Source organism: Aotus nancymaae, unplaced genomic scaffold (genome assembly GCF_030222135.1).
Source record: "Aotus nancymaae isolate 86718 unplaced genomic scaffold, 86718_ANA_hifiasm-v0.15.2.pri h1tg000021l, whole genome shotgun sequence".
NCBI lineage: Eukaryota > Metazoa > Chordata > Mammalia > Primates > Aotidae > Aotus > Aotus nancymaae.
Window position 1 is genome coordinate 9,698,380 of NW_026988433.1, and position 25,013 is coordinate 9,723,392.

Genomic DNA, 25,013 nt, shown 5'->3' on the forward strand with positions numbered 1-25,013 from the left:
GCTAGCTCTACTAACCCCAACTTGTTTTCTTTGATCTCCAGCTTTGGAGGTGGTAGCTGCTTCCTGTAATTGTTATTTATGTTGCCTCTGTGTTCCCTTTTCGCCTTTTCAGTCCTCTGTCACCTTTTTAATGAATTTCCTATTTCAAATTTCTCTCTGTTTTCCTAACTGGACACTGACTGACAGAAAGGCACTTAGTAAGACTTAGATTTTTATTCCAGTCCAATGGGAAGCCACTAAATGGTTTTAAGCAAACGGTAGATTGATAGATTGGTAAATGTGAATAGTAATTTATTGCAAAGAGTACATAAATTATAAAAACTGACACTGGGCACTGTGCCTCATGCCTGTAACCCCAGCACTTTGGGAGGCCCAGGCAGGCAGATCACTTGAGGTCGAGTTTGAGACCAGCCTGGCCAACATGGTGAAAGCCAGTCTCTACAAAAACAAAAAATTAGCAGAGTGGGGTGGCATACACCTGTGATTCCAGCTACTTGGGAGGCAGAGGCAGCAGAGTCACTTGAACCCAGGAGGCAGAGGTTGCAGTGAGCTGAGGTGGCGCCACTGCATTCGAGCCTGGGCAACAAGAGTGAAACTCCATCTCAAAAAATATAAATAAATAAATAAATAAGCCTGGGTGCAATGGCTCATGCCTATAATCCTAGCACTTTGGGAGGCCTAAGCGGGCAGCTCACCTGAGGTCGGGAGTTTGAGATCAGCCTGATCAACATGGAGAAACCCGTCTTTACTAAAAATACAAAATTAGCTGGGCGTGGTGGTGCATGCCTGTAATCCCAGCTACTCGAGAGGTTGAGGCAGGAGAATCGCTTGAACCCAGGAGGCAGGGGTTGCAGTGAGCTGAGATCATGCCATTGCACTCCAGCCTGCACAACAAGAGCAAAACTCTGTCTCAAAAAATATGGAGAGAAGGTATGCAAATATATATAAATATATATAATTATCATGTTTTTTCTTTTTAAATAGAGACCAGGTTTTGCTATTTTGCCCAGGTTGGTCTTGAACTCCTGGTTTCAAGCGCTTCTCCAACCTCTGCCTCCCAAAGTGCTGGGATTACAGGCCTGAGCCACCATGCCTGGCCTAAAATTCCCTTTCTATATATACACACATATATTAATATGTTTAATATATATATACACACAATATGCTGGCATAGTGGCTCACGTCTATGATCCCAGTACTTTGGGAGGCTGAGGCAGGTGGATCGCTTGAGGCCAGGAGTTCGAGATCAGTCTTGCCAATGTGGTGAAACCCCATCTGTACTAAAAATACAAAAAATCAGCCAGGTGTGGTGGTGTGCACCTGTAGTCCCAGCTACTCAGGAGGCTGAGGCAGAAGAATTGCTTAAACCCAGGAGGCAGAGGTTGCAATGAGCTGAGATCATGCCACTGCACTCCAGCCTGTGTGACAGAGCAAGACTCTGTCTCAAAAAAGTAAATAAATAGGCCGGGCACGGTGGCTCAAGCATGTAATCCCAGCACTTTGGGAGGCCGAGGTGGGTGGATCACGAGGTCAAGAGATCGAGACCATCCTGGTCAACATGGTGAAACCCCGTCTCTACTAAAAATACAAAAAATTAGCTGGGCATGGTGGCGCGTGCCTGTAATCCCAGCTACTCAGGAGGCTGAGGCAGGAGAATTGCCTGAACCCAGGAGGCGGAGGTTGCGGTGAGCCGAGATCGTGCCATTGCACTCCAGCCTGGGTAACAACAGCGAAACTCTGTCTCAAAAAAAAAAAAAAAAAGAAGTAAATAAATAAATAAATAATATGTGTGTGTGTGTGTGTACAGATACATACATATATATATATATATATATATATATATACACACACACACACATATATACACACATACACTGGGAACCAAAGCAAATGGGAGTAAAACAGTAGAGTCTGCCTCATAGGATTATTGTTAAAATGAAATGAGAGAATGACTATCAAGCATATGGGCACGTGGAATTTAAAGTGGTAGCCATTTAACAGTGAATAAAGTTGCAAAATTCGTGAATCACTGCACTTTGGAGTTATTAATAATTCCTTTCCTGTTCTTTTCTTTGGTTTCCTCAGAAGGAGACCAAAACTTGTCAATTAAGTAGCTTTTCAAGAGAGTTTAATGGTCTGGCTTCTTGCCCTTGGAGTGCAAAGAATGAAGCAAAAGGTCAGGTGAAGTGGCTTACACCTGTAATCCCAGCATTTTGGGATCGCCTGACACCAGGAGCTGAGATTACACCACTGCACTCCAGCCTGAGTGACAGAGCGAGACTTCGTCTAAAAAAATATGTATATAAAATACCAAAAAAAAAAGCACAGTAAAAAAATATATGTATATATGGCCAGGTGCAGTGGCTCATGCCTATAATCCCAGCACTTGGAAGCAACGTGGCAAAACGCTATCTCTAAATAAATATATACATATATGAATATTAGCTAAGTGTGGTAGCACATGCCTGTGGTCCCAGCTACTTGGGAGGCTGAGGTAGGAGGATTGCTTCAGCACAGTAGGTCAAGTCTGCAATGAGCCGTGGTCCTGCCATTGAATTTTAGCCTAGGTGACAGAGCAAAACCGTCTGAAAAAAAAGAATGAGCAAAAAAAGTTCGGTGTCATGACAGGTGCAGTGGCTAACTCTTTTAATCTCAGGACTATGGGAAGCCAAGGAGGATAGATCACCTGAGCTCAGGAGTTCAAGACCAGCCCAGCAACATGGCGAAACCTCATCTCTACAAAAAATATGAAAAATTTGCTGGGCTGGGCATGGTGGCTCACGTCTGTAACCCCAGCACTTTGGGAGGCCAAGGTGGGTGGATTCCTTGAGGTCAGGAGTTCAAGACCAGCCTGACCAACATGGCAAAACCCCGTCTCTACTAAAAATACAAAAATTAGCTGGGCATGGTGGTGGGCGCCTGTAATCCCAGCTACTTGGGAAGCTGAGGCAGGAGAATCTCTTGAACATAGGAGGCAGAGGTTGCACTGAGTCGAGATCACGCCACTGTACTCCAGCCTCCTCAACAGAGCGAGACTCCGTCTCAAACGACAAAAAAAAAAGAAAAAAAAATTAGCCAGGTATGGTGGTGCAGCTACTTGGAAGGTTGAGGTGGAAGGATGGCTTCAGCCCAGGAGGCAGAGACTGCAGTGAGTTGATATCATACCACTGCACTTCAGCCTGGGCAATAAGGGAGACACCGTCTCAAAAAAATATATATATACACATATGTATATATGTATTTTTATATAAAAATATGTATGTTTTGTGTATATAAGAGAATACATTTGGCACCAGATTATATAGATCCAAATGAATTTTTTTTTTTTTTTTGAGACAGAGTTTCGCTCGTTACCCAGGCTGGAGTGCTATGGCGCGATCTCGGCTCACCACAACCTCCACCTCCTGGGTTCAGACAATTCTCCTGTGTTAAGGCAATTCTCCTGCCTCAGCCTCCTGAGTAGCTGGGATTACAGGCACGCACCACCGTGCCCAGCTAATTTTTTGTATTAGTAGAGACGGGGTTTCACCATGTTGACTAGGATGGTCTCGATCTCTTTACCTCATGATCCACTCACCTCGGCCTCCCAAAGTGCTGGGATTACAGGCTTGAGCGACCGCGCCCGGCCAATTTTTTTTTTTTTTTAATTTGAGACAAGGTCTGGATCCAGCACTTTTGGAGGCTGCGGTGGGTGGATCAGGAGGTCAGGAGATAAGACCATCCTGGGCAACAAGGTGAAACCCCATCTGTACTAAAAGTACAAAAATTAGCTGGGTGTGGCGGCGCATGCCTGTAATCCCAGCTACTCAAGGGGCTGAGGCAGAAGTGCTTGAACCTGAGAGGTGGAGGTTGCAGTGAGCTGAGATTGTGCCAGTGAACTCCAGCCTGGTGACAGAGAGACTCTGTCTCAGAAAAAAAAAAAAGGGGGCAGGGGGCGGTCACAGTGCCTCACACCTGTAATCCCAGCACTTTGGGAGGCTGAGGCAGGCGGATCACCTGAGGTCAGGCGTTCGAGCCCAGCCTGGCCAACATGGCAAATCCCTGTCTCTACTAAAAATACAAAAATTAGATGGGTGTGGTGGTGGGCACCTGTATTCCCAGCTACTCAGGAGGCTGAGGTGGGAGAGAATCGTTTGAACCCTGGAGGCGGAGGCTGCAGTGAGACAAGATTGTGCCATTGCACTCCAGCCTGGGCAACAGAGGGAGATTCTGTCTAAAAAAAGGGTCTCAGCTGGGAGTGGTGGCTCATGCCTGTTGTCCCCCAGCTCTTTGGGAGGCCAAGGCAGGCGGATCATTGGAGGTCGGGCGTTGAAGACCAGCCTGTCCAACATGATGAAACCCTGTCTCTACTAAAAATACAAAAATTAGGGCCAGGTGAGGTGGCTCATGCCTGTAATCCCAGCACTTTGGGAGGCCGAAGCGGGTGGATCGCATGAGGTCAGGAGTTCGAGATGAGATCAGCCTGGCCAACATAGTGAAACCACTGCATTCGGCCTGAAAAATATAAAAGAATTAGCTGGGTACGGTGGTTCATGCCTGTAATCCCAGCTGCTTGGGAGGCTGAAGCAAAAGAATTGCTTGAATTTAGGAGGCAGAGGTTGCAGTGAGCCGAGACTGAACCATTGCACTCCAGCCTGGGCAACAATAGCTAAACCCCGTCTCAAACACACACACACACACACACACACACACACACACACACTAGCCAGACATGGTGGCACACACTTGTAATCTGAGCTACTTGGGAGACTGAGGCAGGAGGATCACTTGAACCCCAGTGAGCTGAGATCTTGCCACTACACTTCAGAGTGGGTGACAGAGTATAAGACTCCATCTCGGCCGGGCGCGGTGGCTCAAGCTTGTAATCCCAGCACTTTGGGAGGCCGAGGCGGGTGGATCACAAGGTCAAGAGATCGAGACCATCCTGGTCAACATGGTGAAACCCCGTCTCTACTAACACAAAAAATTAGCTGGGCATGGTGGCACTTGCCTGTAATCCCAGCTACTCAGGAGGCTGAGGCAGGAGAATTGCCTGAACCCAGGAGGCGGAGGTTGCGGTGAGCTGAGATCGCGCCATTGCACTCCAGCCTGGGTAACAAGAGCGAAACTCCATCTAAAAAAAAAAAAAAAAAAGACTCCATCTCAAAAAAAAAGACAGGGTCACGTTATGTTGCTTGTCTTGCACTCCTGGACTCAAGGTGACTCTCACGTTGGCCTCTCAAAGTAGTACAATTACAGGTATGAGCTACTGCATTCAACCCCAACTAGCTTTTACACACAATGAGGCTTTTTGTTTATCTGTCAAGTGGATATAGCTACTTTTCTCCACGTTTTCTCTTAAAGGAAAAAGTATTATTAAACTAGTTGTACAATATATTGGGAATTCCTTTCTGTTTTAAAAATTATCATTTTGGCTGGATGTGGTGGCTCACACCTGTAATCCCAGCACTTTGGAAGGCCGAGGTGGGCAGATCACAAGGTCAGGAGTTCGAGAGTAGCCTGGCCAATATAATGAAACCCCGTCTCCATTAAAAATACAAAAAGTAGCCGGGCATGGTGGCGCATGCCTGTAGTCCCAGCTACTCCAGAGGTTGAGACGAGAGAATTGCTTAAACCTGGAAGGTGGAGGTTGCAGTGAGCCGAGATCCTGCCACTGCACTCCAGCCTGGGTGACAGAGTGAGACTCTGTCTCTCAAATAAATAAATTTAAAAAAATAAAAATTATTATTTTATGGCTGGGCACAGTGACTCATGTCTGTAATCCCACCACTTTGGGAAGCCAAGGCAGTGGATTGTTTGAGGTCAGGAGTTTGAGACCAGTCTGGCTAACATAGTGAAACCGTCTCTACTAAAAATACAAAAATTAGCCGAGTGTGGTGGCTCACACATGTAGTCCCAGCTACTTGTGGGGCTGACAAAGGAGAATCGCTTGAATCCGGGAGGTGAAGCTTGCAGTGAGCAGAGATCACGCCACTGTACTCCAGCCTCCTCAACAGAGCGAGACTCCGTCTCAAACGACAAAAAAAAAAGAAAAAAAAATTAGCCAGGTATGGTGGTGCAGCTACTTGGAAGGTTGAGGTGGAAGGATGGCTTCAGCCCAGGAGGCAGAGACTGCAGTGAGTTGATATCATACCACTGCACTTCAGCCTGGGCAATAAGGGAGACACCGTCTCAAAAAAATATATATATACACATATGTATATATGTATTTTTATATAAAAATATGTATGTTTTGTGTATATAAGAGAATACATTTGGCACCAGATTATATAGATCCAAATGAATTTTTTTTTTTTTTTTGAGACAGAGTTTCGCTCGTTACCCAGGCTGGAGTGCTATGGCGCGATCTCGGCTCACCACAACCTCCACCTCCTGGGTTCAGACAATTCTCCTGTGTTAAGGCAATTCTCCTGCCTCAGCCTCCTGAGTAGCTGGGATTACAGGCACGCACCACCGTGCCCAGCTAATTTTTTGTATTAGTAGAGACGGGGTTTCACCATGTTGACTAGGATGGTCTCGATCTCTTTACCTCATGATCCACTCACCTCGGCCTCCCAAAGTGCTGGGATTACAGGCTTGAGCGACCGCGCCCGGCCAATTTTTTTTTTTTTTTAATTTGAGACAAGGTCTGGATCCAGCACTTTTGGAGGCTGCGGTGGGTGGATCAGGAGGTCAGGAGATAAGACCATCCTGGGCAACAAGGTGAAACCCCATCTGTACTAAAAGTACAAAAATTAGCTGGGTGTGGCGGCGCATGCCTGTAATCCCAGCTACTCAAGGGGCTGAGGCAGAAGTGCTTGAACCTGAGAGGTGGAGGTTGCAGTGAGCTGAGATTGTGCCAGTGAACTCCAGCCTGGTGACAGAGAGACTCTGTCTCAGAAAAAAAAAAAAGGGGGCAGGGGGCGGTCACAGTGCCTCACACCTGTAATCCCAGCACTTTGGGAGGCTGAGGCAGGCGGATCACCTGAGGTCAGGCGTTCGAGCCCAGCCTGGCCAACATGGCAAATCCCTGTCTCTACTAAAAATACAAAAATTAGATGGGTGTGGTGGTGGGCACCTGTATTCCCAGCTACTCAGGAGGCTGAGGTGGGAGAGAATCGTTTGAACCCTGGAGGCGGAGGCTGCAGTGAGACAAGATTGTGCCATTGCACTCCAGCCTGGGCAACAGAGGGAGATTCTGTCTAAAAAAAGGGTCTCAGCTGGGAGTGGTGGCTCATGCCTGTTGTCCCCCAGCTCTTTGGGAGGCCAAGGCAGGCGGATCATTGGAGGTCGGGCGTTGAAGACCAGCCTGTCCAACATGATGAAACCCTGTCTCTACTAAAAATACAAAAATTAGGGCCAGGTGAGGTGGCTCATGCCTGTAATCCCAGCACTTTGGGAGGCCGAAGCGGGTGGATCGCATGAGGTCAGGAGTTCGAGATGAGATCAGCCTGGCCAACATAGTGAAACCACTGCATTCGGCCTGAAAAATATAAAAGAATTAGCTGGGTACGGTGGTTCATGCCTGTAATCCCAGCTGCTTGGGAGGCTGAAGCAAAAGAATTGCTTGAATTTAGGAGGCAGAGGTTGCAGTGAGCCGAGACTGAACCATTGCACTCCAGCCTGGGCAACAATAGCTAAACCCCGTCTCAAACACACACACACACACACACACACACACACACACTAGCCAGACATGGTGGCACACACTTGTAATCTGAGCTACTTGGGAGACTGAGGCAGGAGGATCACTTGAACCCCAGTGAGCTGAGATCTTGCCACTACACTTCAGAGTGGGTGACAGAGTATAAGACTCCATCTCGGCCGGGCGCGGTGGCTCAAGCTTGTAATCCCAGCACTTTGGGAGGCCGAGGCGGGTGGATCACAAGGTCAAGAGATCGAGACCATCCTGGTCAACATGGTGAAACCCCGTCTCTACTAACACAAAAAATTAGCTGGGCATGGTGGCACTTGCCTGTAATCCCAGCTACTCAGGAGGCTGAGGCAGGAGAATTGCCTGAACCCAGGAGGCGGAGGTTGCGGTGAGCTGAGATCGCGCCATTGCACTCCAGCCTGGGTAACAAGAGCGAAACTCCATCTAAAAAAAAAAAAAAAAAAGACTCCATCTCAAAAAAAAAGACAGGGTCACGTTATGTTGCTTGTCTTGCACTCCTGGACTCAAGGTGACTCTCACGTTGGCCTCTCAAAGTAGTACAATTACAGGTATGAGCTACTGCATTCAACCCCAACTAGCTTTTACACACAATGAGGCTTTTTGTTTATCTGTCAAGTGGATATAGCTACTTTTCTCCACGTTTTCTCTTAAAGGAAAAAGTATTATTAAACTAGTTGTACAATATATTGGGAATTCCTTTCTGTTTTAAAAATTATCATTTTGGCTGGATGTGGTGGCTCACACCTGTAATCCCAGCACTTTGGAAGGCCGAGGTGGGCAGATCACAAGGTCAGGAGTTCGAGAGTAGCCTGGCCAATATAATGAAACCCCGTCTCCATTAAAAATACAAAAAGTAGCCGGGCATGGTGGCGCATGCCTGTAGTCCCAGCTACTCCAGAGGTTGAGACGAGAGAATTGCTTAAACCTGGAAGGTGGAGGTTGCAGTGAGCCGAGATCCTGCCACTGCACTCCAGCCTGGGTGACAGAGTGAGACTCTGTCTCTCAAATAAATAAATTTAAAAAAATAAAAATTATTATTTTATGGCTGGGCACAGTGACTCATGTCTGTAATCCCACCACTTTGGGAAGCCAAGGCAGTGGATTGTTTGAGGTCAGGAGTTTGAGACCAGTCTGGCTAACATAGTGAAACCGTCTCTACTAAAAATACAAAAATTAGCCGAGTGTGGTGGCTCACACATGTAGTCCCAGCTACTTGTGGGGCTGACAAAGGAGAATCGCTTGAATCCGGGAGGTGAAGCTTGCAGTGAGCAGAGATCATGCCACTTCACTCCAGCCTGGGCAACAGAGCGAGAGACTGTCTCAAAAAAATAAAAATAAAAAATAGGCCGGCCGCAGTGACTCATGCCTGTAATCTCAGCACTTTGGGATGCTGAGGTGGGTGGATCACGAGGTCAGGAGATCGAGACCATCCTGGCCAACACGGTGAAATCCTGTCTCTACTAAAAATACAAAAAAAAATAGCTGCGTGTAGTGGTGCACGTCTGTAGTCCCAGCTACTCAGGAGGCTGAGGCACAAGAATTGCTTGAACCCAGGAGGCAGAAATTGCAGTGAGCCAAGATCGCACCACTGCACTACAGCCTGGACAACAGTGCAAGACTCCAACTCAAAATAAATAAATAAATAAAATTAAATTAAATTAAAATAAGAAATAAAGCCAGGCGCGGTGGCTCACACCTGTAATCCCAGCACTTTGGGAGGCTGAGGTGGGTGGATTATGAGGTCTGGAGTTCAAGACCAGCCTGGCTAAGATGGTGAAACCCCATCACTACTAAAAATACAAAAATTAGCTGGGTGCGGTGGCAGGCATCTGTAATCCCAGCTACTCAGGAGGCTGAGGCAGGAGAATTGCATGAACCTGGGGGACGGAGGCTGCAGTGAGCCGAGATCGCGCCACTGCACTCCAGCCTGGGCGACAGAATGAGACTCTATCTAAAAAAACAATAATAATTAAGAAATAAAATAAATAATTATTTTACTATAAAATCACATGGAAAATGTATTTATTGATGAGCAAGGGCATTTTGTTTTTGTTTTCAAGACAGGGTCTCGCAATGTTACCCAGGCTGTGGTGCAGTGGTGTAATCACAGCTCACTGCAGCCTCAACCTCCCTAGCTCAAGCGATCCTCCCACTTCAGCTTCCTGAGTGGCAGGGATGACAGGCGTACACCACCACCTGGCTATTTTTTGCAATTTTTGTAGAGACAGGGTCTTGCCATGTTGCCCAAGCTGGTCTCGAACTCCTGTCCTCGATGATCTGCCCGCCTCCACCTCACAGCATTCTGGGATTACAGGCGTGAGCCATAGCTCGCGGCCCAGACTGTAATTTTTCTTAAATTTTTCCGGTGTGGGTTTTTATTTATTTATTTATCTTAAATTGCTGAGTTTGAAGGAATGAATGAACACCATCATTTTGGTTCTGGGAGATGTTCTTAATAGATGTATGATTTGCTGCTTACTGTAACAAAGTACTGCAAACTCAGTGGCTTAAACCATAGAAATGTATTGTTATTGTGTCTAAACATCCTGCGTATACCACAAAAAAAGAAAAAGACTGAAAAAAAAAAAAAAAGAAATGTATTGTTGTACAGTTCTGGGGGCCAGAAGTTCAAAATCAAAGAGTTGGTGGTTCCTTCCGCCTGAATGCCATGAGCAATGGTCTCTCCCATAGCTTCTGGTGGTGAGCAGACAATCTGATATTCCTTGGCTCATAAAAGGTAGGAGTATCTTTTGTTTTTTGTTTTTATTTGTTTCTTTCACAAAAACAGAAAACCAAGAAGGTAGAAGTATCACCCGGATCTGTGCCTGCATCTTCACATAGCGTTCTCCCTCTACAAGGACACTGTCATGTTGGATTAAGGCCAATGACCTCATTTTAACTTGATTAGATCTGTAAAAACATCTCCAAATAAGGTCACATTCTGAGGTACTGGGGGTTAGGATAGGACTTCAACATATGGATTTGGGGGGGACATAGTGCAACCCATAGCAAGAGTGTTATTAAAAAATAATTTAGGGCCAGGTGCAGTGCTCACGCCTGTAATCCCAATACTTGGAGAGGCTGAGGCAGGTGGATCACGAGGTCGAGAGATCAAGACCATCCTGGCCAACGTGGTAAAACCCCATCTCTATTGAAAATACAAAAATTAGCTGGGCATGGTGGTGCGTGCCTATAGTCCCAGCTACTAGACAGGCTGAGGCAGGAGAATCGTTTGAACCTGGGAGGCGGAGCTTGCAGTGAGCTGAGATTGTGCCTCAGCACTCAAGCCTGGTGACAGAGTGAGACTCCATCTCAAAATAAAATAATAATTATAATAATAATTTAGGTATTTTAAGGCTAAGTGTGGTGGCTAACATCTGTAATCCCAGTGCTCTTGGAGGCTGAAGTGGGAGGATCACTTGAGGCCAGGAGTTCAAGATCAGTCTGGGTAACATAGTGAGACTCTGTCTCCACAAAAAATTTTACAAATTTGGAAAGGTGCAGTGGCTCCTGCCTGCAATCCCAATGCTTTTGAGGCTGTGGTGGGCAGATCACTTGAGGTTGGAAGCTTGAGACCAGACTGGCCAACATGGCGAAAACCCATCTCTACTAAAAATACAAAAATTAGCTAGCTGTGGTGGCACATGCCTGTAATTCCAGCTACAGGAGAGGCTGAGGCACAAGAATTGCCTGAACGTAGGGAACAAAGGTTGAAGTGAGCTGAGATCGCACCACTGCACTCCAGTCTGGATGATGCAGTGAGACTCTGTCTCAAAAAAAAAAAAAAAATTAGCTGAGTATGGTGGCAGGTGCCTGTAATCCCAGCTACTCAGGAGGCTGAGACAAAAGAATCACTTGAACCCAGGAGGCGGAGTTTGCAGTGAGCTGAGATTGTGCCACTGCACTCCAGACTGGGTGACAGAGTGAGACTCAATCTAAGAAAGAAAGAAAGAAAAATTTACAAATTAGCCAGGCATGGTGGCACATGCCTATAGTTCCAGTTACTTGGGAGGCTGACGTGAAAGGATCGCTTGAGCCCCTGAGTTCAAGGCTACAGTGAGCCATTATCTCACCACTTAGTCGAGCCTGGGGGACAGAGCAACACCCTGTCTCAAAAAACAAAACAAAATGTTTAGATTTTTAAAATGTGATTTTTAAAGGCAGAGTTTATAAACATCAACAGCAATGTTTCCATTATAAAAATATAAAAATAGTTTTCAGGTTTCTTTCTTTTTTTTTTTTTTTTAAGCAGAGTCTTGCTCTCTTGCCTGGTAGCATGATCTCATCTCACTGCAACCTCCACCTCCCGAGGTTCAAGCAATTCTATGATCCCAGCTACTCGTTTTTTTTTTTTTTTTTTTTTTGAGACAGAGTCTGGGTCTTTTGCCAGGCACCAGCGTGGAGTGCAATGGCACGACCTCGGCTCACTGCAACCTCTGCCTCCTGGCTTCAAGCAATTCTGCCTCAGCCTCCCGCCAGCTACTCTTGACTCAGCCACTTCGGTAGCTGGGATCATAGGTGCACGCCACCACGCCTGGCTCATTTCTGGATTTTTAGTACGTACAGACGGGGTTTCACCATGTTGGCCAGGCTGGTCTCTTTAACTTTTTTTTTTTTTTTTGAGGTAGGGTCTCGAGTAGTTCAGACTACAGATGCTATGATCATGCCACTGCACCCCAGTTCAGCCTGGGCAACAGACAACAGACAGTGGGAAAGCCTACTTACTTGGGACAATTTGAGTTCATATCAGTCCATACTCAAAAAAGGTAGATAACTGGGGCCAGTAAAACTCTTTAAAGCTTAGGTTTGAAGATTTAAACCTAAGCTTTAAGCCCAGGCTAGGTGTAGTGGCAAAATCTTGGCTCACTGCAACCTCTGCTTCCTGGGTTCAAGAGATTCTCCTGCCTCAGCCTTCTGAGTAGCTGGGATTATAGGCACCTGCCACCACACCCAGCTAAGTTTTGTATTTTTTGTAGATGGGGTTTCACTGTGTTGGCTAGGCTGGTCTCCAATTCCCGACCTCAAGCAATCTGCCTGCCACGGCCTCCCAAAGTGCTGGGATTACAGGCATGAGCCACCGTGCCCAGCCTTCCTTGCTGTTTCTTCTACCTGCTTTGCTTTGCTTTGCTCTTCGCTGTCTCGGGCCCTTTGCATGTGCTGTTTCCTCTTGGCAGTGCATTTCCTTCTCTTTATATAGTTACATCTACTTTTCACATTTCAGCTCAGTCATCATTTCCTGAAGGAAGTCTTCTTTTTCTAAAACAAAATATTTAGAGATGGGGTCTTGCTATGTCACTCAGGCTGGATTACGGTGGCTATTCATAGTCACAATCATAGTACTTTCCAGCTTGAACCTCTCTGGCCTCAAGAGATCCTCCTGCCTCAGCCTCCCAACTAGCTGGAATAGCTAAGGAAACATTTGACTTTCCCGATCATATCAAATTTCTCCATAATAGTGTCTGTTAGCTACTTTGCAGCATTATCACAATTGTAATTTTTCACATTTTGTATAACTTTGGTATTAGTGCCCTCTAGACTATAAAGGCATTAATCTCAAGGGCAGGGACGCTTGCCCCGCCTATTTTTCTGAAACTTGTATCCTTAACCCCTAACGCAGTGTCTGGCACATAGCACTTGCACTTGTAAACATTTGGTGATTAATGTGAGAAGTGTTGTGTAAATAGCCATAGGGAAGTCAACACCATGCCTCAATAAGGATTTTTCTGAATCATCTGCTTCCAGCAGTGTCTCTGTTCTGGGTGCACCCAGCAAGCCTTCTTCCTACCTCAGACCCTCAGTGTCTCAGTTCCTCAACCTTGATGGAACTGCTGTTAATTGTGTTTTCTTTTCTTTTTTTTTTTTTTTGAGATGGAGTTTCACTCTTATCACTCAGGCTGGAGTGCAGTGGTGTGATCTCAGCTCACTACAACCTCTGCCTTCTGGGTTCAAGCAATTCTCCTGCCTCAGCCTCCCGAGTAGCTGGGATTACAGGTATCTGCCACCAAGCCCAGCTAATTTTTTGTATTTTTAGTTGAGACAGGGTTTCACCATGTTGGTCAGGCTGGTTTTAAATTTCCAACCTCATGATCTGCCCACCTCTGCCTCCCAAAGTGCTGAGATTACAGGTGTGAGCACTAGCCAATTGTGTTGTCTTTCAAAGATGCTTTATGTACACGCAAACAAATCATATATAGTCAGTCTTCCACATTATGTGGGTTCTGTATTAGCAGATTTAACTAGCCTTGAATTACAAATATTAAAAAAAAATGAAAAGGCATTTACATTGCATTCTGTATTATAAGTAATCTAGAGATGATTTAAAGTATATAGGAGGGCTGGGTATAGTGGCTCATTTGTAATCCCAGCACTTTGGGAGGTTGAGGAAGGCAGACAGCTTGAGCTGAGGAGTTTGAGACCAGCCTGGGCAACATGGTGAAACCCCGTGTCTACAAAAAAATACAAAAATTAGCTGGGTGTGGTGGCAAGCATCTGTAGTCCCAGCTACTCAGGAGGCTGAGGTGGGAGAATTACCTGAGTCTGGAGGTGGGGAAATTGAGGCTGTGGCGAGCTATGATTGCACCACTGCACTCCAACCTGGGTGACAGAATGAGACCCTGTCTCAAAAAAAAAAAAAAGTATACAGGATATACACAGGTTATATCCTAATACTATGCCCTTTTATATAAGGGACTTCAGCATCCTTAGATTTTGGTATCTGCTGGGGGACCCTGGAACCCATCTCCCCACAGATGAGGGATGACCGTGTGTGTGTGCGTGTGTGTGTCACACACACTCATAGAGGTGCCTCATTGAGCTTTTTTTAAAAAAAAAGTTTACTTTTTTAAGACAAAGTCTTACTCTGTGCCCAGGCTGAAGCGCAATGGCATGATATTTTGGCTCACTGTGACCTTCACTTCCCAGGTTCAAGCAATTCTCCTGCCTCAGTCTCCCAAGTAGCTGGAACTACTGGTGCGTGTCACCATGCCTGGCTAATTAAAAAAAAAATTTTTAGTCTGGGTGCAGTGGCTCACGCTTGTAATCCCAGCACTTTGAGAGGCCAAAGCAGGTGGATCACGAGGTCAGGAGATTGAGACCATCCTGGCCAACCTGGTGAAACGCCATCTTTACTAAAAATACAAAAAAATAAGCTGGGCGGGGTGGTGTATACCAGTAGTCCCAGCTACTCGGGAGGCTGAGGCAGGAGAATTGCTTCAATCCATGAGGTGGAGATTGCAGTGAGCCGATATCATGCCACGGCACCACAGCCTGGGTGGCAGTACGAGACTCTGTCTCAAAAAAAAAATTTTTTTTTTTTAGATAGGGTCTTGCTCTGTCACCCAAGCTGCCAGGCTGGAGTGCAGTGGCATGATCACAGCTCACTGCAACCTCGACCTCCCAGGCAAAAGTGATCCTCCCACCTCAGTCTCCCGAGTAGCTCAGACTATAGATGCACCCCATCACTTTTGGCTAATAAAAAAATATATTTTTTTTTGTAGAGATTTCTCACTATATTGCCCAAGCTGGTCTTGAACTCCTGGGCTCAAGTGATCCTCCTACTCTGGCCTCACGAAGTGCTGGGATTATGGGCATGAGCCACTTTGCCTGCCAACAATCTTGCATATAACATTGTTTGCATATGTCGTGATAAATATTTCCTGAAACATCATTTTTCACTTTGGTTCAAGGTGAAGAGATTACGCACAGATGGCAGGAAGGATCTGGCTTGGATGCTCAGCAAGCACCTTTAAAGGTGGTAGTATCTATGTCAGTTCTCACTTTCAGAATCTAATACTCATCTAGTCCTGCTGTGCAACTAGAGTCAGAGGCCAACTGGAAACTGAATTGTGCTAACCAAGCTCTGAAGTCACTGCTGCATTAACTACAATGCCTTAGTTCTCTTTACTGCATTTTTCCACATTTCTTTCTCCTTTCATAATATACAGACTTGTGGCTGGACATGGTGGCTCATGTAATCCCAGCACTTTGGGAGGCCAAGGTGGGTGGATCACCTGGAGTTTGAGACCAGCCTGGTCAACATGGTGAAACCCCGTTTCCGATAAAAAAACAAAATACAAAACTTAGCGGGGCATGGTGGTGGGCACCTGTAATCCCAGCTACTTGGGAGGTTGACGCAGGAGAATCACTTGCACCTGGGAGGCAGAGGTTGCAGTGAGCCAAGACTGTGCCACTGCAATCCAGCCTTGGCAACAAGAGCAAAACTTCCTCTCAAAACAAAAAAAACCATATAGACTTGTAATTGATTGCTTGCTGTCATCTGCACAAGGCCATAAGCTAGTGATTTCAGTGGACAAGACAGATGAGGTCCTTGTTTTTATGAGAAAAAAAATTTTTTTTTTTTTTTTTTTTTTTTTTTGAGATGAAGTCTGGCTCTGTAGCCCAGGCCGGAGTGCAGTGCAACCTCCACTTCCCGGGTTCAAGCGATTCTCCTGCCTCAGCCACCAGAGAAGTTGGGACTGCAGGTGAGCGCCACCACGCCCAGCTAATTTTTATTTTAGTAGAGACAGGGTTTCACTGTGTTGGCCAGAGTGGTCTGGATCTCTTGACCTCAGGTGACCCGCCCCCCTCGGCCTCCCAAAGTGCTGGATTACAGGCGTGAATCACTGAACCCGCCTATTTGTATTTTTAGTAGAGACAGAGTTTGGCCATGTTGGCCAGGCTGGTCTCGAACTCCTGACCTCAACTGATCCACCACCACGCCCGGCCTGATATTTTTCATTATTTTTGTCTTTACAGGTTTTTTTCTGTCAGAGGATTAAATGAAATAATGTGATTAGTAAAATGATTAGTCAGCACTTAAAATATTTGTAAATGTATACACAGATATATAATACATATTTATGTATATATACACCAAAGTTTCCCATTCTTTCTATGACTGCTTTTCCCCCCCCGCTTTCCCCCCATACTTTGTCTCTTGAAAAGTTCACACTGTAACCTCCAACTGTTCCAGGTACTTGGTTTGCTTTCAGCACGAAGCTTGTGGGATGCGCAGCCAGTAGGGGGCAAGAATCACCCAGGCGTGCTTATTACCCAAGCAACGGAGTCAAACAGCACTTTCAGAATGACTTTACAAAAGGGTTACCAACAAGGTAATATGTTTATTGTGTTAGGTAGCTTAATAATAACTAAAAGATGAAAACAAGGAAGTGAGAAGCAGTAGCGACAGCCCTACTCTACAGTATTCATTAATTGGGAGCCCCGGTGTGCTGGGCTTGTGGGTGAGCATGAAGACAGGCGTGGGATGGCCGAGCTCACAAGCCTCAGGCTCAGATCCTGGCAGTGGACGCGCCGAGGGCTCCAGGTTATTAGCGGTTTCACTGCCAGTAAAGTGCTTTGAGCAAGACTAACAAGCAATGAATATGCAAACATTTTATTTCTAGGCCTAACTAGGTGATGACGAGATTTTCCAAGTGACAAAAACGCCGCTAGCTAACTTCCTGGGCCGCAGCTCCCCACCCTAACAGGTTCTGTAAATAGCTCCAGGCCCTTCCTAGCCGGAGTTTGAAAGCAGACGCGGGGCGCATGCGCGCGGCCCACCGGCCGACCTCCCGGTGGCCCAGGCAAGCGGACCTTCTTCCCGACAGCCCGCGGGGGAAACAAGGGCGGGGAAACGGAATTACCGCGAGCTCTCCTTGAGAGCCAGCGGAAACAGTAATCACGTGACTCTCCTAAGCGGCCATCGCTTCCCCCTCCCCCTTCTCGGAAACCCGGCCCCCTCACCCCTCGCCCACCCCAGAGCCGCGGTAATGGACCGTTTGGGTTACGGAATTCTCTTGGATCCAACAACTGGTACCGGGCCGAGGAAAGCCGGCGGAGTCCGTTTTTGGCGGCGAAGGCTGGGAGGTGGTCAAGATGGGGGGGGAAATCATCTTCCTTCACCTAAGAGGGAGGTAGGGCGGAGAGGGGCACAGAGAAGCGAGTGGGGAGGAGGGAGGAAGTCACGTGAGGGCGCGGCGCGCGCTGCGTGTGCGCGGCGCCTCGTCCGTCGCCCCTCCCCCGCCCCTCCCGGCGGGGCGGGGGGGTCTGGGGGAGGGGCGTCAAGATGGCGGCGGGGAGGTAGGCAGAGCCGGACGCCGCTGCTGCTGCCGCCGCCACCGCCGCCTCCGCTCCAGTCGCGTCGGGTCCTTCAAACTCGCACATCCCGGGAGGAGCTGTTCTGGCGCCGGGTTCCGCGGGGAAAGTAAGTCCTTCCCTTGGCCCTTTTCTCCTTCCACACTCCCCCTCCCGGACAGCCTCCCACTCCCACCCTTCTAGGGGGACCGTGTGGGGCCAGGCTTGGGGGGGGGGCAGCCACCTCGCCCCGGCTTGGGGCCTCCCTTGCCGCTTTCTGTCCCCCGCGGCCGCGCGCTCCGGGGCCCTCGGCAGCATGGTACCGGCGGCAGTGCCGGCGCTGCACCCGCTTCCTCCGCCCGTCAGAGCCGGGCCCTGCTGTCGTCGCTCGTGGGGCTTTCGGGCTCCTGGAGCCCCGCTGTCCCGGGCCGGAGGCACCCCTTCTTGGACCGCGGGGCAGAGTCCGTGCACGCCGGCTCGGCTGGGTTCGCCCCATTGGCTTTCACCTCACAACCCGGGGCTGCGGGTCCCGCACCGGCGGGGAAAGTAAGGACTGGATCCTTCCCAAGTCCGCTCTCTTGCCCCAGCTTTGCTCGTGGGTTTGGGCGAAGGAGGGAGGCAAGCGACTGGGTCGTCCTTCCTAAATCTGAATCCCATATCGGCAGTTTCGTGCACGCCCCACTCTTGAGGCGGTGGGGAAGCCGCGGGGGACACGTGCAGGCTCCCTTCACGCCTCTCCGGGCGACTCGCGTATTTCTGCCTCGGAAAGCGAGCTCACCTCGCAGACCCTAAGAATACACACGGAGGGGAATGGCAGTTAGAGATTTGCTTACTTTGAGGGCGTTTGGCGTAACGAGCATCCAGAGTTCCCCAAAGCAGTGTATGCTGGTGGTTTCCCAGAAGTGGTTTGGGTCGGTTTAACCGCTGAGGAGATTTGGATGTTCCTAAACCCTTGTGATTGTTTCTTTCCTGACCCTGGCATCCAGCTCCTCCCCTTCCCACCCCTGCTTTGTGCTTCTATTTGGTTAATGTTTGCGGACCACTAACTTGATCCTCGAACAGAGAAGCTTTTTTTATGTGCGTGCTCGGTTTACTGTGGGAGGCTTTTGTTTTGGGGAGTCGCTGATTGAGAAACATGGGAAAAGAACGGGCGAGAAAATGAGAGACAAATAAAGCAACGTTTTTATCCGGTGAATTGCGCAGCCAATTGTAAGTGCACCCGGAAGTTTGTACTGAACACGTGTTAGGGAAGGTTAAAAACTGGTCCCCTTTGACCTTTGAAAGCTGATTATTAGCATTTTGTGTTGAGTTAAGTATTTCATATTCTCCAGACAACCAGAATTAGGTATAGAATATGGCTTATAAAGAGTCAGCCAGGAGGTTCCAGAGAGCTGTCAAACCCGGAGGTGCCCTAGCAAGAATTGACTTAGCACTTGCTGATAAGTCTATGAGCTGACAGTACATAGGGATTCTATTTTCCGTCGTATTTTCTAGCAATCATAATTCATTTTCATAAGCCTGGGGAAAGCTATCATTGTTGCACAAAAGATAGCAGAATTTCCTACTATCTGGTGACTTTAGTAGGACATTAATTTTGCAAGCAAAGAAACATTTTCTCTCATCTTTTAAAGAAGTTGTTTCCAAAATTTTTCGGATAGGAGACGACTTTACTTTTTTCTTCTGGCTTCTGCTTTTTATCTTCCAATTATATTCCATATAATTGCCTTTAGAATATTTATGTTATTTTTAAATTTTTGAGACAGGGACCCGCTCTGTTGCTCAAGCTGGAGTGCAGTGAACGTGATCATAGCTCACTGCAGCTTGAACTCCTGGACTTAAGTGATCCTCCCACTTCAGCCTCCGGAGTAGCTGGGACTACAGGTGTGTACCACTACAGCGGCTAATTTTTTGATTTTTTTGTGGAGAGGCTGGGGTCTCACCATGTTGCCAGGCAGGTACTGGCCTTAAGTGATCCTCTGGCCTCCACCCCGCAAAGTGCTTGGATTACAGGCATGAGCCACTGTACCTGGCCCCATCAAAATCTTTTTTATTTTATTATTTTTATTTTTTTGAGACGGAGTCTCGCTCCATTGCCCAGGCTCCGTTGCCGAGTGCAGTGGCACAAACTTGGCTCACTGCAGCCTCTGCCTCCCGGATTCAGGCAATTCTCCTGCCTTAGTCTCCTTAGTAGCTGGGATTACAGGTGTGCACCACCACACCCAGCTCATTTTTTAATATATTTGGTGGACACAGGGTTTCACCATGTTGGCCAGACTGGTCTCACTGCTGACCTCAAGTGATCTGCTCACCTCCATTTCCCAAAGTGCTGGGATTACAAGCGAAGCCACCATGCCCGGCCCCCACTTCAGAATCTTAAATAAAACTTCACTTTAGTTGCTGAAGGGGAGAGACTGAGTTAGTGGCCTACTATTCATTCATTCATTCGTTCATTGAATGCTGTTTATGTCAAGCAATTTTGTATGTTTTAAGTGCCCTGCTCAAAATACTATTTAGGGGCAGCATGTAGTTTCATTTTATGGTTTAAAGAGCGGTTTGGGCTGGGCGCGGTGGCTCACGCCTGTAATCCCAGCACTTTGGGAGGCCGAGGAGGGTGGATCACGAGGTCAAGAGATCGAGACCATCCTGGTCAACATGGTGAAACCCCATCTCTACTAAAAAAAAATACAAAAAATTAGCTGGGCATGGTGGCGTGTGCCTGTAATCCCAGCTACTCAGGAGGCTGAGGAAGAAGAATCACCTGAACCCAGGAGGCAGAGGTTGCGGTGAGCCGAGATCACACCATTGCACTCCAGCCTGGGTAACAAGAGCGAAACTCCGTCTCAAAAAAAAAAAAAAAGAGTGGTTTGCCTCCACCAGGTGAGGTGGCTCAAGCCTGTAATCCAGCACTTTGGGAGGCCAAGGCGCGTGGATCACTATGTCAGGAGTTCCAGACCATCCTGGCTAACACGGTGAAACCTCGTCTCTACTAAAAATAGAAAAAATTAGCCGGGTGTGGTGGCACGTGCCTGTAATCTCAGTTACTTGGGAGGCTGAGGCAGGAGAATCACTTGAACCCAGGAGGCGGAGGTTGCAGTGAGCTGAGATCGTGCCACTGCACTCCAGCCTGGGCGACAGAGTGGGACTCCCTCTCAAACAAAACAAAACAAAAGTGGTTTGTCTCAAGGAGTTTAACTACAGATATGTTTGGGCATTTCTTAGCATCTAAATTGAGCTTAGATTTGTTACTGGCCACCTGTGAAGATGGAGAACACTCAGGTCTGGTCTTACTGAGTAACCTCACTTTCTGTGTGACTCTGTGAGTTCACATGCTTTGCCTGTCAAAAGCTGGTGTAAAGATACTTTTTTGTCTTTTTTGAGATGGTGTTTTGCTCTTGTCACCCAGACTGGAGAGCAGTGGTGCAATCTTGGCTCACTGTAAGCTTCGCCTCCCAGGTTCAAGAGTTTCTCCTTCCTCAGCCTCCTGAGTAGCTGGGATTACAGGTGCCCGCCACCACGCCCAGCTAATTTTTTTGTATTTTTAGTAGAGAGGGGTTTCACTGTGTTGGCTAGTCTGGTCTCGAACTCCTGACCTCATGTGATCTCCCTGCCTCAGCCTCCCAAAGTGCTAGGATTACAGGCGTAAGCCACCACATCTGTCCAAAGATAATTTTTAAGAAGAATTACTTTTGCATTGAATACCAGTTAATAGCTATCTAAAATGATTCAATCCTAAAGTTTTTGCAGTTCTTTTTGTTTTTGTATGCGAATTGACAGATTCAGTTTGCTGTGGCTTGAACTCTGGAAGTATTAAGACAATCTTAGGAATACCACTGAAATTTCATTAAAAGAAAATAAGATATAGGCGGGGTGCAGTGGCTCACACTGTAATCCCAGCACTTTGGGAGGCTGAGGTGGGCAGATAACGAGGTCTGGAGATCGAGACCGTCCTGGCTAACAGGGTGAAACCCTGTCTCTAAAAATACAAAAAAAAAAAAAAAATTAGCCGGGCATGGTGGCATGAGCCTGTAGTTAAAGATAGTTGGGAGGCTGAGGCAGGAGAATTGCTTGAACCCAGGAGGTGGAGGTTACAGTGAGCTAAGATTATGCCACTGCACTCCAGCCTGGATGACAGAGTCAGACTCTGTCTCAAAAACAAAATAAACCAAAAAAAAAAAAAAAAAAAAGTATGAAACCCATCAAATTAACTTGCTTTTTTGTATTTTGGGAGGTCATATATAGATTAGAGCCATGATTTTCTTTTTTTTCTTGTTTTTTTTTTTAGACAGAGTCTTGCTCTGGTGCCAGGTTGGGGTGCAGTGGTGCAGGCTCACTGCAGCCTCCACCTCCCTGGTTCATGTGATTCTCCTGCCTCAGCCTCCCAAGTAGCTGGGATTACAGCCACTCACCACCATGCCTGGCTAATTTTTGTCTTTTAGTAGAGACAAGTTTTCAGCTTCTTGGCCAGGCTGGTCTTAAACTCCTCACCTCGTGATCCACCCGCCTCAGCCGCCTCCCAAAGTGCTTGGATTACAGGTGTGAGCCGCCTTGCCTGGCCAATTTCCTATTTTATACTCACACATTCACACTCTCTCTCTATATATATATGTATATATATTTTGTGTTTTTTTATTTGAGATGGAGTCTCGATCTGTTGCCCAGGCTGGAGGGCAGGGGTGCAATCTCAGCTCACTGCAACCTCAACTTCCTGGGTTCAAGCGATCCTCCCACCTCAGCCTCCTTAGTAACAGGGATTGGATTACAGGTATGTGCCACCATGCCCAGTTATTTTATTTATTTATTTATTTATTTGAGATGGAGTCTCGGTCTGTCACCCAGGCTAGAGTGCAGTGGCATGATATTGGCTCACTGCAACCTTTCCCTCCCGGGTTCAAGCGATTCTCCTGCCTCAGCCTCCTGAGTAGCTGGAACTACAGGCATGTGCCACCTGCTAATTTTTTGTACTTTTAGTAGAGATAGGGTTTTATCATGGTAGCCAGGATTGTCTCCATCTCCTAACCTTGTGATCTGCCCATCTCGGCTTCCCAAAGTGCTGGGATTATAGGCTTGAGCCACTGTGCCTGGCCCAGCTAATTTTTTTTGTATATTTAGTAGAGATGGGGTTTCACCATGTTGGCCAGGCTGGCCTTGAACTCCTGGCCTCAAGTGATCTCATCTTGGCCTCCCCAAGTGCTGGGATTACAGGCGTGAGCCACTGCACTGGACCTATACTGAAACATTTTAAAATGCTGATACACTAAATTGATTTGACAACCTGCTAATGTGTCGTGATCGGTAGTTTGGAAAGTATTGGTTTGGAAAGGGTTGAGAGTGCAGGATCTTGAAGGGGCGTTGGCATCAGACTTCCTGAATTTGTAATTCTGCTCCAAGCTTGCTTTGTTGTTACACTGTTGTATTTTATTTTTCTAAGCCTCAGTTTCTTAACTGTGACAAAGGGAATATGGGTAGCATTTGGTAATCATGGGTTATCTTGAAGGTTAAAAGAAAAAAACCCACTCGAGTATGGGTTGAGCATCCCTAATCTGAAGATTCAAAATCTGGAATGTTTAAAATCTGAAATTTTCAGCACTGACATGATGCCACAAGTGAGAAATTCCAATCCTGACCTCAAGTGAATGATCACAGTCCAAAACGCAATCAAAACTTTGTTTCATGCACATTTTAAGACACTGTATAAAATTACCTTCAGGCTATGTGTATCAGGTGTATATGAAACATAAGTGTATTTTGTGTTTAGATTTGGGTCCCATTTCTTAAGATACTACGTATGTGCGGGTATTCCAAAATCCAAAAAAACCCTGAATCAATTCTGGTCCCAAGCTTCAGGTAGGGGACACTCAGCCTGTAGTGAGAATCAAGACAACTAGCCGTCTGAATTTGACTAGTGATAATCAAAAAAGTTGTTTCATTCCCCCACAACTCAATCATTTGTGTATTGCTTTTGTAAAGGATTTTTGTGGTTTTGTATATAATTTGCACATTCCTTTGTAAATATCTTGCTACAGGTTTTGCAATGGGGGGCACTTTACCAAACAAGATCCTGTGAAGGGTAGGTGTTGAAAAGTACAGATTACATTCTTTTTTGTTGCTGTTTTGTTTGTTTTGAGACAGAGTCTTACTCTGTTGCCCAGGCTGGAGTGCAGTGGGACAATCTTGGCTAACTGCCACGTCCACCTTCCGGGTTCCAGCAATTCTCCTGTCTCAGCCTCGAGAGTAGGTTGGGATTATAGGCACACACCATGCCTGGTTAATTTTTTTATTTTTAGTAGAGACAGGGTTTCACCATGTTGGTCTGGCTGGTCAGATGTTGAACTCCTGACTTCAGGTGATCTGCCTGCCTCGGCCTCCCACAGTGCTGGGATTTCAGGCCTGAGCCACCCTGCCTACCCACATTACATTCTTTTAGGTAAAGGAAATTCTTTTAAACTAACTTTTTGGAGCTGCTGTTTCTTCCTCCTGATGTTCTTAAGGAACCTGCGCACAGTAGATGCTTAATATTTGTTGATGAACTGTATCTCTAACTGGATCATTATCCTTTAAATTTTTTTTTCTTTTTTCCTTTTTTTTTTTTGTTGAGACGAAGCCTCACTCTGTCACCAAGGCAGTGGCGTGATCTCGGCTCCCTGCACCTCTTCCTCCTGGGTTCAAGCGATTCTCCTGCCTCTGCCTCCCGAGTAGCTGGGATTATGGGTATGCGCCACTGCACCCGGCTACTTTTTTGTATTTTTAGTAGAGATGGAGTTGCACCACATTGGCCAGGCTGGTCTTGAACTCCTGACCTCAGGTAATCCACCCTCTTCAGCCTCCCAAACTGCTAGGATTACAGGACAGGCATCAACCACTGCGAGCAGCCATCCTTCAAGTTTTAAACTAAATGTCAGTCATTGTATCACAGCTGCACAAAAGCAAAGATAAAGCTGAATCTTGAATGCTTAGCACTTTAAATAAAGAGAAAAAAATTCTTTTTGTTATTAGCTAAGGTGAAGATAATATTTGCTAAGTGATATTATCTGTGTACATTTAAAAATGTCCACCAGTTTGTTCTAGATTTAATAACTGATTGGTCAAGTTGGATGTTTAGCAGTAACACTTTTAGATAAAAAAGGGGACTAGTATTTTATATAACTGACATGGGCAGGGTGTGGTGGCTCACTCCTGCAATCCCAGCATTGTGGGAGGCCGAGGTGGGTAGAACATGAGGTCAGGAGTTCAAGACCAGCCTGGCCAACTTTCTGAAACCCTGTCTCTACTAAAAAGAACTGGGTGTGGT

At 46.8% G+C, this 25,013-nt stretch overlaps 1 protein-coding gene across 4 annotated transcripts in view; it reads left to right on the forward strand.

Moving 5' to 3' along the window:
* The first annotated feature begins 17,715 nt into the window (after positions 1-17,715).
* SBNO1 (strawberry notch homolog 1) overlaps positions 17,716-25,013 on the forward strand; it is a 76,879-nt gene continuing 69,581 nt past the window's right edge. For 3 of the 4 annotated variants that reach the window (XM_021669957.2, XM_021669959.2, XM_021669960.2), the window contains exon 1: positions 17,716-17,855. The gene's annotated coding sequence lies outside the window, so the exon portion shown is untranslated. Of the gene's footprint in view, positions 17,856-22,480; positions 22,488-25,013 lie in introns of those variants that run through there. The other variant, XM_021669958.2, reaches the window with a different exon arrangement.